The sequence below is a fragment of the Chinchilla lanigera genome, unplaced genomic scaffold (genome assembly GCF_000276665.1).
Source record: "Chinchilla lanigera isolate Chin_1 unplaced genomic scaffold, ChiLan1.0 scaffold00134, whole genome shotgun sequence".
Lineage (NCBI taxonomy): Eukaryota > Metazoa > Chordata > Mammalia > Rodentia > Chinchillidae > Chinchilla > Chinchilla lanigera.
This window is the reverse complement of record NW_004955535.1, coordinates 966,531-980,282: the sequence shown is the minus strand read 5'-3', so window position 1 is coordinate 980,282 and position 13,752 is coordinate 966,531.

Here is a 13,752-nt window from a genome sequence, read left to right as displayed (position 1 = left end):
GAGCGCTGCAGCTCCCGGAGAACTCGCTGCCTGGGCGCAAGGCGCGGGGGCCAGAGTGTGATTTTTATATCACCTGATGCACCATTACCTAGGGTCTTGTCAGAAAAATTGCAAGTTCTAAGGACAACTCAAAACACATGTTTCCAAGTCTGAGGGTGAGCCCCTTCACTGTGGTTAAACAAACTCGCTGGGTGATTCTCATACATGCCAAAGGTGGAGAAGCACTGCTCCACATCCTTTCTTTGAGACCACATGCAGATTGGTATAAAAAATGTCCTGAGCAGCAACCTCCGTGTTAAAATGCCCTGTATTTTCCTCCTTTCCTTCCGAATGTAACCTCACTAACATCTTTATCTCAATATCTGCCACTGTGAAATTCTCTTCTCTATAAAATGATATTAACGGTGACTATGTCTCATAAGGCAATAGCGAGAACTACACGAAATACGGTAATTCAGGGAAAGAATCAACGTGTGACACATACTGAAGTGCTAAAGAAAAGAAAGCTATAATTGTGAGTATGTTAAATAATGGAAATTCTTCTGTAAATGAAAACACATTTAATACCTGAATTTTCTAATTAAATACATTTCATATTTGGCTTCTGAAAATTAGGAAGCACCACAATTTTTTATAATATAACATTAGTTTTCCATGATAATATTCATGTGTCTTATTTATAATTCATGTTATAGTTTATTTAACTCTTTGGGCACTTCCACTATTAACTTCATTCTGTAATTTAATAATTGTTACCACTTTTATGAAGACAATACCCCCTAAACATTCATCTGTATTAACTTATAAACTCATGTCTGCCAAAATCTATTGAAACATACTGCTTTAGGTGAGAATTTGCTCTCCTACTAATAAAGTATTATTAAGAAATAAAGCCCAAGGCAGTGTCATTGTGGCTTCCTAATACATCTGACATTTAGGTAATTGGACATAATTATAAATAGCAATTACCTTGTAAGTGAAACCCAAATTAGTCACATCTTTTCTAACAGAATGATTTCTTTTTTCATTCTGGCTTGAAGTCCCACACTGACATGTGCCAGAATGAAGATTCACCACCAGAAACAGTATCCAGGAAGGCACTTACATCCATTTCACCAACCACAAACAATTCAAAGAAAATGAACTGAATACATAAAATAAAAATATTTCCAGAAGTGGATTTCTGAATGTAGAACTGTAAATAGTATGGGATATAATGAGGATTGATACATCCATTTGCATTTGTAAGAGTGCAATGAACTCATCTTTCTTTCACTTAATTTTGTTAGCATTTTCCTAAATTTCCTTCATGTCTCCTTGCTAAGAGGCTGGGGATATAGCTCAGCAGTACAAGTGCCTGCCTGGCAAGTGCAAGGTCCTGAGTTTGATTCCTGGCACACACACACACACAAAATAGAGATTCTTGCTAAATATATAGTCTCACATTCTATTGTACCTTATCCACACCCACCCACACACACTTTTTTTTTCTAAATTATTTGCTATTTAAAGATGACAGGATAGCCAGGTGTGGTGGCACAGACCTGTAATCACAGCACTCAGGAGGTGGAGGCAGGAGGTTCACTGCGAATTTTAGGTCAGCCTGGACACCGTAGTGGCTTCAAATGCAGCTTGAACTGCATAGAGAGACACTGTCTAAATGAATGAGTGAGTGAATGAATGAATGAATGAACAAATGAATAAATAAAAAAGCCAGCCAGCCAGGGTCAGGATCATTTACCTCTACATTTTTCAACATTTATGTGGTAAGAAGAGGATATTCTTTTCACCTTTTAAGGCAATATTACGTGATACATTTTGGTATTATGAAATTCACATATAAGACACTACTTAGACATGAAGTTAGTGGAAAAAACAAACTTTAGCTGAAATATTAGAAAATATATTACAAGAATGAATATAGTGGAAAAATGAAATGATAGTAATTTACATTCGATATCAATATAAATATATGCTATATTAACAATCACACTATTGCTACTAGTGAGATTTTCAACATATTCAAATTTTAATTCATATGGAACTACAAAAGACCCCAAACAGCACAAGCAATCTTGAGTAAGAACTAGGGAGCTGAAGGCCTCATGTTTCCTGATATCCAGATTAATTTATAAAACTATTGTAATCAAAACAGTATTGTATTGACAAAAATGACACATACCTAGGAATCAAATCCCTGCATATATGTTCAACTAGATTTTCAACAAGGACATCAAGAATAATACAAGTTGAGCTAGGCAAGGTGGTACACGCCTGTAGTCCCAGCACTGGGGAGGCTGAGGCAGGAGGATTGTTGCGAGTTTGAGGCCAGCCTACCCTACATAAGTGAACTCAAGGCCAGCCTGAACTGCATAGCGAGACCCTCTCTCAAAAAAAAAAAAAAAAAAAAAAAAAGAATAATACAAGTTGATGATCTCTTCAATAACTGATATTGGGAAAACTGGATATCCACATACAAAAGACTAAAACTGTACTCTTATCTCACACCATACAGAAAATATTAACATATAGCAGGTTAAAGACTTAAACTTAACATCAGATACTATAAAACACCTCTGAGAAAAAACGGAATTAATAAAGCTCTGAACTAAACAAAACAAACTACAAGTTTCCCTAGTTATATACAATCATTGAATTACTGGAAAATAGATGGAATATTAAAAGAGAAAAAAGTTCTTTGTGTTGATTTGCATTGTATACTGTTCATGCTCAGATGTATATAAACAGGTCCCTTTAATATCTGGCTACAGGGTATGTGAAAATTTTGTGAAGCAGAGACACAGTTCTGTGCTGCATAGAACTGAACTATAGATAATAGGGTTCCTTATTAAAAACTCTCATTATTTCCTAAATACTTAGGAAGTAGAACTCCTATTGAGAATAAGTAATTTTAAAAAATCAGAACAAAGACAAAAATATTATTTCTAAAATTATAATTTTTTGATTAATTTATATATTTTATTCAATAACTGATCAACAAATCAAAATTGCATTTATATATAAAGAAAGTTAAGACGTGAATATCTACCTTACCTATAATACTGGGAGCTAAAACCAGAAAATTTTTTTTAGATTTCAAGTACTAGTTACGAACTTCCAGATGGAGCATTAATACAAATGACAAAAGAAAGACTATAAGGTTTGAATCACTCTGATTTATTTGGCATGATTATTTTACTCATTCTGAGGCTCTGTGAAAGAATTCCTCCAGGATATTTCTCACAAATTAAGGTAGAACTATCTTTTTCTTTATCCCTAAGGGACTCCTAATATCAAAATAATAATGTGGTCAAAAACAAATATGCATATGTATGCATCTAAATATGCATAAATATATATATGAATAGCTGTGATGACTGTATTGCTGCTGTCTGATGGTGTATTGAAATGAACAGTTAATGCTCACAATTTTTTATGTTCTGATCGACTTTGCATGCTTGTGTCTGGTGGTCTGAGCAACTGATTGAAGGTAATAATATGCAATGGTGAACTCCTAGTATCTTGTCTAGTGAAACTCTATTATGTCTAATGTTTTATGGAAGAATTATTTTCTTAATATCAAAAAAACAAAAACCACAAAGGGCTGGGGATTTAGCTCAGCGGCACAGGGCCTTCCTGGCAAGTGTAAGGTTATAAGTTCAATTCCCGGTACCGGAAAAAAAAAACAAAAAACCCCACAAAAAACAAATATGCAAAATTGTGTATTAAAACTCTGTCTTAAGTTACCACCAGGATATTAAGTAAAGTGTATACTGAACTTATATAGCAGCTATGAATTTTTGTAAATTATAACAACATTTTCAGTGATCATGAGTGACCTCTTAGTGTATTGGGATAAAGGAGAATATGTCAATTATTTGAAATTAACTGCTTTTCATGATTATGATTTTGAATTCTCTCTCCTTTAAACATGTATTTTGTAAAACAAGATTTGGAATACAAAATCATTCCATAGTAACTAATTTAACCAATGAGAAGTTGTGAAATTGCACAATGTATCATATACTTTCTAATAATATTTATTGTTTAAACATATAGAGGATATAAATCATGTCAAGTTGTATTATAAATGTCTATTTCCATATGTAGCAATTAAAATCATAAACACCTGATAGAACTGAAAGAGGAATCTTATTTACAGAATGGTAAAATGTGCCTCCCTGAGCTAATTTAGTTGTAGCTATACAGTACTCATTTTTCTCTACATGTAACTTGCATACAATGTAAAAACATAAAGTGGGCAAAATGATTTCAATGTATTTTTCAAAATGTTTTAATAGAAAAAAATGACATTGACATATAGAGCTACTAACCTGCATTCTTACCAAGTTATGATTGGAAAAGGGTGAAATCACAAATACAATGCAGATGTTTTTCTACTCAGGCTAGTGTTTTGGATAAAAGAGAAAAGTAAGCTTTTGTCTAATAACCAGTAGCACAAATATGACTACTGAAGATGTACTCTAAAACAATATAAAAATACATACTCTAAAAAATTCCAGGATAATTACATGAGCTTTACTAAATTACTAATTCAATTTTTTTTTTTTTTTTTGGTTTTTTGGTTTTTCTCCGGTACAGGGAACCGAACTCACGACCTTGCGCTTGCCAGGCAGGCGCTTTTGCTGCTGAGCTAAATCCCCAGCCCCACTAATTCAATTCTGACACAGGTATTTTTCAAAAGTCATCTGATTTAAAAATGGGAATTAACTCTACCAAAATATGAAATTTACTTATATATCCTATATCTAACAGTACTAGTTCTGTTTTCTCCACTACAAATGAGCAAGGACTATATAACCATTTGATTTAAGAGTGTGTATAAATCCTTAAATTTCCCTGAATGACATCTCTAGGAAAACAGAACATCCCAGAAAACTTTACCATTTACATGTAGATATGTAAAGTTACATGCACTCACACACACACACACACAACACACGAAAAAGCATATCATAACTGAGTCTCTTATCCATTCCATACAGTGGCTTCCTTCAGCAATGTCAAATGTGATTATATTTTGTGTCATGTTAACATTAGATAGTAAATTGACTGTAACAGCTTTTTGAGCACAGGTTGTAATACAGCTGTCAAATATAAACCAGAATCACATTTGAATTTACAACCTAGAACTGAAAGGTCCTTTCAACTCTTTGAACTGAATAAGAGAAGAAAAGAATTTAGAATGCATTTTGACTTTTGGGACTCAATAATTTAATAAGCTTTGTTAAAAGAAAATAGTTGAATGTAAGTATCATATTCCCAAAGTGACTAACTGAACACTTCTAACTAGTATATTTATAGCAGGATATATTTATCAGTACAAACTCTGAAATTTCTAAAGGTAACATTTTCCCAAAAGGACAAATTTACCACTGTGAGTATTGCACAAAACATGTAATGGTTTGCAACCATAGACACACAATTATTTCTAGCTATAATATTTCACTTTATTTTAATTAATGGGTTTACACTTGTATCTTAAAAAAGTATGTTACTGCTTTAATCTTAAAATCAAATAAAAATCAACTAAAATATTAAATGTAAAAGTACTATAAAGCAACATGTAAAGTATATTATTTTTAAATGTACCTATAGAGAATAAAAACATTAAAACATCAATAATATACATATATGTTTGTGAAATTATAGGTGATATTTTGTTTCCTTTGCTTACTTATATTTCCCAAATTTTTCTACAACAACCCACTATTATGTTAGTAGCACATATAAATCAAAAATATATATTACCTATGAAACTGTGTTCTCTCTCTCTGAATACATAAATCTGTGTGGATATGTCCAGTTGTAATACACCTAAACTTATCATGGGAAAAATTAGAATCACCTGAATTAGTGTTTTACATTTTCTGTGTATATTATCATAAAGATTGTAGGGATTATACCATTGCCTGTACATTCTAAAAAAAAATAGTGGTTGAAAAGAAAAAGAGAAAGCACAAGCAGTATATAAAAAGGAGAATAGAAAGTGGAAATACTACAGGAAGTCCTTTTTAATGGGTGAAGTGGGATATTTCTAGCAGATTCCTCAAAGCACTCTCACATTCACCACTGGTTTACAGAAATGCTACAGCAAAGCTCTGTGTCCAGTTGTAAAACAATCATTAAAGCATCTCTGTCCAAAAGAACTTGCTACGATGTGGGGAATGCTTGGTAGCTTCCCTATCCAATAAGATATTTATTAGACATGTGGTTTACAAGCAGCTTACATATAACTTAATACTGCTCAAGAGTGAAATATTTACTGTAAATTATTTTGTTTTGTTTGCACTTAAATTGCTGCATGTGAATAGAATAGCCACAGAATTCAATCTAACACTTATTTAATACCCTTGATCCAAAGAAAAAAAAAGTTAGCTTTAGAGAATACATAAATTACCGAGCTTATTTTTAATTGCCTTGTTGATATGTGACTTGCATGCCATAAAATCTATCAATTTTCAATTCTGATAATTCTACAAATTATCAATTTGTAATTCAGTTTTTTTACTATATTTGTCAAGTTGTGTAATCATGACCACAGTATAATTTTAGAACATTTTTTACTTAAATAGAAACATTTGGCATTATTAATCAATTCCTACTTCCCAATTTCCAGCATTTGCTAATGATTAATGCACTTCTACTTCTATAGGTCTGCTTTTTCTAGACATTTTATATGGAATCACAGAATATGTAGACTTTTCAGAGTGGTCCATTCATTTAAGATGTTTACAAGGTCCAGTCATACAGTAATGTATATCAATATTTTATTACTTTAAAGTCTGTAATATTCTGTTTCTACTAATGCAGAAAATATAATTTCATCTGTTGGTCAAACTATAGATGATGTGGTCATTTCATATTTTGGCTAAAATGAACTATATATATATAAATATATATTCCTGTAAATGATTTATGTATGTGTTTTCATATATCTTATAGAGTTTAGAGTAGAATTTGTAGGTTGTACAGTAGCTCAATGTTTAAAAATTGAGGAAACATCAAATTATTTTTCAAAGCAAGAGCACCATTGTAACTTTCTACCTGTAATGTATAAGGGTTGATATTTTTCTACATCTTCACCAATACTTATTTTTGTCTCTCTATTATTACATCTATCCACATGAGTGTGAAGTGGTATTTTATTGAAGTTTTGATTTTCAAGTTCCTTTTACAAATGATGGAGAACATCTTTTCATAAACTTATTAGAACAATTTCTTTCTGGAGAAATGTTTCTCCAAATCCTTTACTTATATTAAATTGCATTATTTTACCATTATTAACATATAATATTATACATTACAGATACAAGGCCCTTGGCAAATATTTTCGACATTCTGCATGTGGTCCTTGAATTTTTTGATGGTATCACATTCAGGACAAAAGTGTTTAATTTTTTCAGAATTTTCATATTTTATTAATGCATATTACTCATGAATGGGGTTTAATATGACATTTTAGTACATTTATATAACATCTACTGATCAAATCTAGTGAGCATTTATTGATACCCCAAACTCCATCCTACCTTTTCCCAATTCTAGCAATCGCTTTTCTACATTCAGGTCCACTATGTTTTAGTTTTTATTTATGGAAAGACATGTGGTGTGTCTTTCTACGCCTGGCTTATTTCATGTAACATAACAGTCTCCACTTCGATCCATTTCATTGCAAATGATAGGATTTCATTCTTCATAAAAACTAAATAATATTCCATTGGGTTTAGAACACATTTCCTTTATTTATCTATTCATGGACTCAAGCTGATACCATGTATTAGCTTTTATAGTGCCAAAATAAACGTGGGCGGCAGAGCAATTTAGCTTCCTTCTTATATATATATCAAGAAGTTGGATAGCTGGATCAAATGGTAGATCTATTTTACTTTTATGAGAAACCTCTATACTAGTAGTTACACTAATATACACTATCTCTAACAGTATATGAGTGCCCTCTTTGTTCCTGTCCTTAAAACATTTTATGTGTGTGGGTGTGTGTGAGTGTATTTGAGACAGGGTTTCACTATGCAGTTCAGGATGCCTTTGAACTCACTTTGTAGGCCAAACTGGCCTTGATCTCAGAGCAATCCTCCTGCCTCAGCTTCCTTTTCTTGGGAGGGGGGGTGTTTCCAGTACCGGGAATTGAACTCACGAGCTTGTGCTTGCCAGCAGGTGCTGTGCAGCTGAGCTAAACCCCCAGCTCCCTGCCTCAGCTTCTTTAGTGCTGGGATTATAGGTGTGCACCACCACACCCTGCTGAGAGCATTTTATATAACAACATTTCTAAATGGAGTGAGAAGATATCTCATTGTAGTTTTGATTTGAAATCCCTTATAAATAATGTTATTGTGCATTTTCATATCTTTTGGCTATGTTTATATTTTCTTTTGATAAATGTCTACTCAGATCATTTTCTCATTCTTTAATAGATTATTTTGTTAAAATTTTGAGTTCATTATGTATTCTGGATATTTCATCTTTTCAGATGGAGAGATAACAAACATTTTCTCTCATTTGATAGGTTTTGCACCCTTTTTAAAATTTATTTATTTATATATTTATTTATTTATATTTATTTTGCTATGCAAAAGTTTTTTATTTGATCAATTCCATTTGTCATTTGTTTTTTTTTTTTTTTTGCTTTTGGAAAGGCAATGCCTGTACCAATGTTCTGAAATGTTTCCATGTTTTCTTAGTTATTTCACAGTTTTATGTGTTACATTTATATTTTTGATTCATTTTATGTTCATCTTTATATAGGTTGAAGGGTAGGGTTTAAGTATCCATCTTGTGCGTGTGTATATCCAGTTTTCCCAGCACCACTTGCTAAATAGGCTGTCCTCTTTCCAATGTATGTTTTCATGACTTTATCTAGAATCAGTTGGTCATAGATGTGCTATATTGGTCTATGTATCATTCATTCATTCATTCATCTGTTAGTACCATGCTATTTTGGTCACTATGACTCTATAGGTGTGTATTGTGTCATGAAATTTAATGTTGTAACATCAGTTCTGTTTATCATGCTCAAGACTGTTGTAGATATTCAGAATTTTCTCTTGCTGTAAATAAACTTCTGTATCGTGTTTTCTGCAGTAGATCTCTCAATAAGATCATTGAATTTTTTGGGTCGGGGATATAGCTCAGTGGCATAAACGCCTGCCTGGCAAGCACAGCGTCCTCAGCTTCATTCCCGGTACCATAAACAAAAAAAAATAATAATAATTGTTTTTTTTTAATGGGATTGCATTGAAATGATACATTGCTTTCGATAATATATATACGCTCATATTAATTTTTCAGTCCATGAACATGGGAGGTCTTTGTCTTCAATATCTTTCATTGGTGATCTGTAACTTTCATTCTAAATGTATTTTAATTCCTTAATTATATTTACTCCTAGGTATTCGTATATTTTTGTAACTGTTGTATATGAGATTGCACTTACAATTTCTGTTTTCAAAATACTATTGGTATAGGAAAATCAATCCTCCCGATTTTTCTGAATTGATTTTATATCCTGCAATGTTATGTAATGCATCCAATTCAATCAATTTTTATTTTCTTATTCAAATTGCTGTAGTTCAACCTAAAAAAAAAAAAAACTATTGCGTAACCAAGGTCCTAAAGACTTTCTTGCATGTTTTCATCTAAATAATGTATTATGCTGAGTACAGGGTGAGATAGAAATATAATTTTTATTACTTTAAGGCTGAATATCCAGTTTGTTCTGCACCATTCACTGAAAAGGTTATGCTTTTCCAATTTCATCATCTTGGGCCACTTGTTGAAACGTAGGTTATCATAAATTTAATAGAATTTCAATTCTATTCCATTGTTCCATACATCTGTCTTTATTTAATACCCATGCTGTTTCTACTGTAGGTTACAGGTAAATTTTAATTCTGGAATTGTAAGGCCCCCAACTTTACTATTCCCTTTCAATATACTTTTGGCTATTATTACTCCTTTGTAGTTCCACATGAATTGCAAGTTCAGTTTGTCAGTTGATCGAGAAAAAATGCCAACTGTTATCTTGGAAGGCAATACTTTTAAATCTATAGATTAACATTATACAGTTTATTATATTAAAACTAATACATAGGGATAATATGTAATGTCTTCCTATTAGATTTTTAAATTTAATGATTAGTCTGAAAATAAAGCTAAAAAATAAATTTGCTATCGCTCTGAAATTAATGAAAATATTGAGGAATAAAAGTAACAGATGAAGCACAAGGCTTTTACCCTAAAAATAGCAAATTACTGTTGAGCAAAAATAAAAGGATCTACATCTGTTATGTATGTTTTGATTCTCTGTCCCACTTTTACTATTTCTTTCTAATAAAATCAATACTTTCTAATGTAACATTTTAATTCATTTTAAAAATTTAAACTCTATATTTTAAATTGAATATTACTGATTGCTTTATAGCAGTCAGCTTTCATATGAATTTATAAATATATAATTAAGAACTTAGTTATATAATTATAGTGTGATGAAGAAAACTTATACTGCTCTAATTTCTACCTGTCCCATCGTGTGATAATACAAAGATATTACATCTGTACATATTTTAAACCAAGTAATACACTGTTATAGTTACTGTGTTATATAACATAGTCATTTAAATAAGTGAGATAATATAGAATAAGTACATATTTACAGGGTTTGTTACATAAATATCATTATTTACCATCTCTTGTTCCTTTCTTGATTTTTCTTCCTTCTTTCCTCTCTCTTCTCCTCCCCTCTGCCCTCCCTCTGTCTCTCAATTTTAGTGCCAGTTTTATTCGCATTTCTCTACCAATATTGTTACCCCCATCTCCTTTGTGTGTGTGTGTGTGTGTGTGTATATGTGTGTGTGTTTACGTGTGTATTTTTTCAATAAGGATCTCATTATATTACCAACGTTGGACTCAAATTCCTGCGCTCAAAGGATCTTCCTAGCTCAGCCTTACAAATAGCTGGGACTAAAGACATTGACTATGATAACCAGATTTCTTTTGTGTTCTTAATGTCAAGTATGTTTCTTCATGATAAAACCTAATAATACAGGGCCTGGGGATTTAGCTCAGTGGCAAAAAGCGCCTGCCTGGCAAGCGCAAGGTCGTGAGTTCGGTTCCCGGTACCGGAGAAAAACCAAAAAAAAAAAAAAAAGAAAACCTAATAATACAATTAAATAAATCATTTTATGCGATTGATTTTAAGGTGGCTAAAAGAAGAAAAAGAAGGCATATTCAATTTATGAATTTTACTCTATTGTTATAGTCACCCATACAGTTACCTTACAAAACCTTTGCTTTTTGTGCAGATTCAAATCACTGCCTGGTTTCAAGTGGTTTTACTATAAAAAACTCGTTTTGTTTTTCTAGTAATGCATGTATGACATTAACCAATTAAGCTTTGTTTGTCTGACAGTAACATTATGTTTCATTTTTGAAAGTTAGTTTTTCTGGACATAGCATTTGTAGTTAATCTTGTTTTTCTTGAGATTATGGTGTCCCAATGTATCCTGGTCTCAACTGTTACTTATGAGGAATAAACATTTGGTCTTATTGATGTATTTTTGTATCACATGTGCTTTCAGAACTTTTAATGGTTTGCCTATTATGTGGCTTAGTATAGTATTTGTATTTATTGTATTTGAAGTCCACAGATCTTCTTACATATTTATACTTTTTAATCCACATTGTTATGATTTCAGTCAGCATATATTTGGATATTTTTCTGCTAATTTACTCTTCCTTCTGGTTGTCTCTGAGAAAGCTATTTCAATCTAGCTGAACTAACCAGAGACAATTAGCAAAGATCCTGGAGATTTGTTAAAGGCTGTCTTAGTTAATTTTGCTTGTTGCTGAGAAAAACTATCTGACATCTACAAGTTAAAGGACAAGAGTTTTACTTACCTCATACTTTGTACAGGTTTCAGTCCACAGTTGGCTGGCTCTAAGGCAGGTGACTTGGCAGAGGGTCATTAGAGAAGAGAAACAGTCTATGGTATGGTTGGACAGGAAGAAGGCAGCAAGCAGTAAGCAATGACAGCAGAAGAAATAGCGAAGCAGCAGCAGCAGCTTCTTTCTATCCCTTTATATTTTCTCCAGGTTGTAAGCCTATTGATTGGGATACCTACACCCACGGTGGGGGACCCTTAATCTCAGTATCACACACTTTAGCTCCACCCACTTCTTAAAATCCCCATGCATGAGCCTATGAGACTTTGGGGGGACATCTACATAAAAGCCATAACAAAGACTTAAGTTATGAAATACTCATTAACATCTTCTAAAATACAATAACAGTGAGAGGCCATGTGATTTGAAATAGTGGCCACGTTTACCACTACCTTTCCGCCAGCCTGCTTTTGGAAGAGCTATTCCAGTAGGTTCACCAGTCAAATCCTAGTTTCCTTCAACTTCTTGGAGTGTAAAAGCTATTTGAGGATGTGGCACTGAATAAACATTGGCATATAGCCTTTCCAGGAGGCATGGTGCAGAAGACATCTACTGAGGTTGTGGTGCATATTCCCTCACCCCAAACTGCCACTAAATGGAGAATCTTATTTGAAAGCTGATGAAAAGTACAGTTTTCCCTTCCTGCACAGCTTTTTGTATTGAACTGTTCTGGAAGACTTGGCAGCTGAGTGGCAGCTCTTATTTCTCCTGGCTTCCTAGTAAAGAAGGTACATACATATATTTTTATTTTAAGGAGAGAAGAGAACAAAATAACAACAATGGAGATAAAATCAAACCAACGCAAAACCATAAAAATAATACAGATTTTCAAAACCAGGTGATAGGAAGTTAACAATGGCTATTATATTACGTATGGTTATCTTCAACAAAGTGCTCAGATTACCAGATGTAAGAATGCAAGATTGATCAAACAATTAAAGAGAATAAAAAAATTTAAAAATTAGGAACAATACAGAGTTTCACTAATCAAGATACTAGGGATTCAACAATGGTTGTTATATTGCATAGTGTCTTCAAATTAGTTGTGCAGATTACCAGATAATCATGCAAAACGGGCAAGAAAAAGAAAAATTTAAGCATTAACTGTGCCTTTCAATAAACCAAGAGACATCAGCAATACAATTATCCAAACGATCCTTGTATATCCATATATTTTTCCCTTCCTTCTGTCTTTCTTTTCTCCTTTGCCTCATCCCAGAAGATATATATTTGCCAGCCACTGCACATTCAGGAATTCCACACCTACAGGTCTAAGTCACGAAGGATTCCTACTTGAATCTCGTATTGTTTGGTAGTGATGTCCAAGCTTTAAATGTCACACACACATACACACACACACAAGTTCTGCTTTACAGAGAGGGTTCAGGATCTGGTGGGACAGTCTCTAGATAGTTCACCAAGCCTCCACTACTTACTCTGTAATATAGAGGTTATGTTTATAAAAGTATTAAAGCAACACATTCTTTAAATTCTTAAAGACAAAGAACACCTTAGCACTGCCAATGGGAACAAATTTATATTGCTATGACTGCAGAACAATTTCTTCTCTAAGCATGATGAAAAAATAATGAGGTTTTGGTCAGCAGTTAATGGAGGCTGACATATTGGTGTAGTACCAAAAAGGAAACCACTAAGAAACTTAACAGAAGCCGTGCATAGTGGCACACACCTGTAATCCGAGCACTCAGGAGGCTGAGGCAGGGGGATCACTGCTAGTTCAAGGCTAGCGTGGGGTACAAAGTGAGTTCAAGG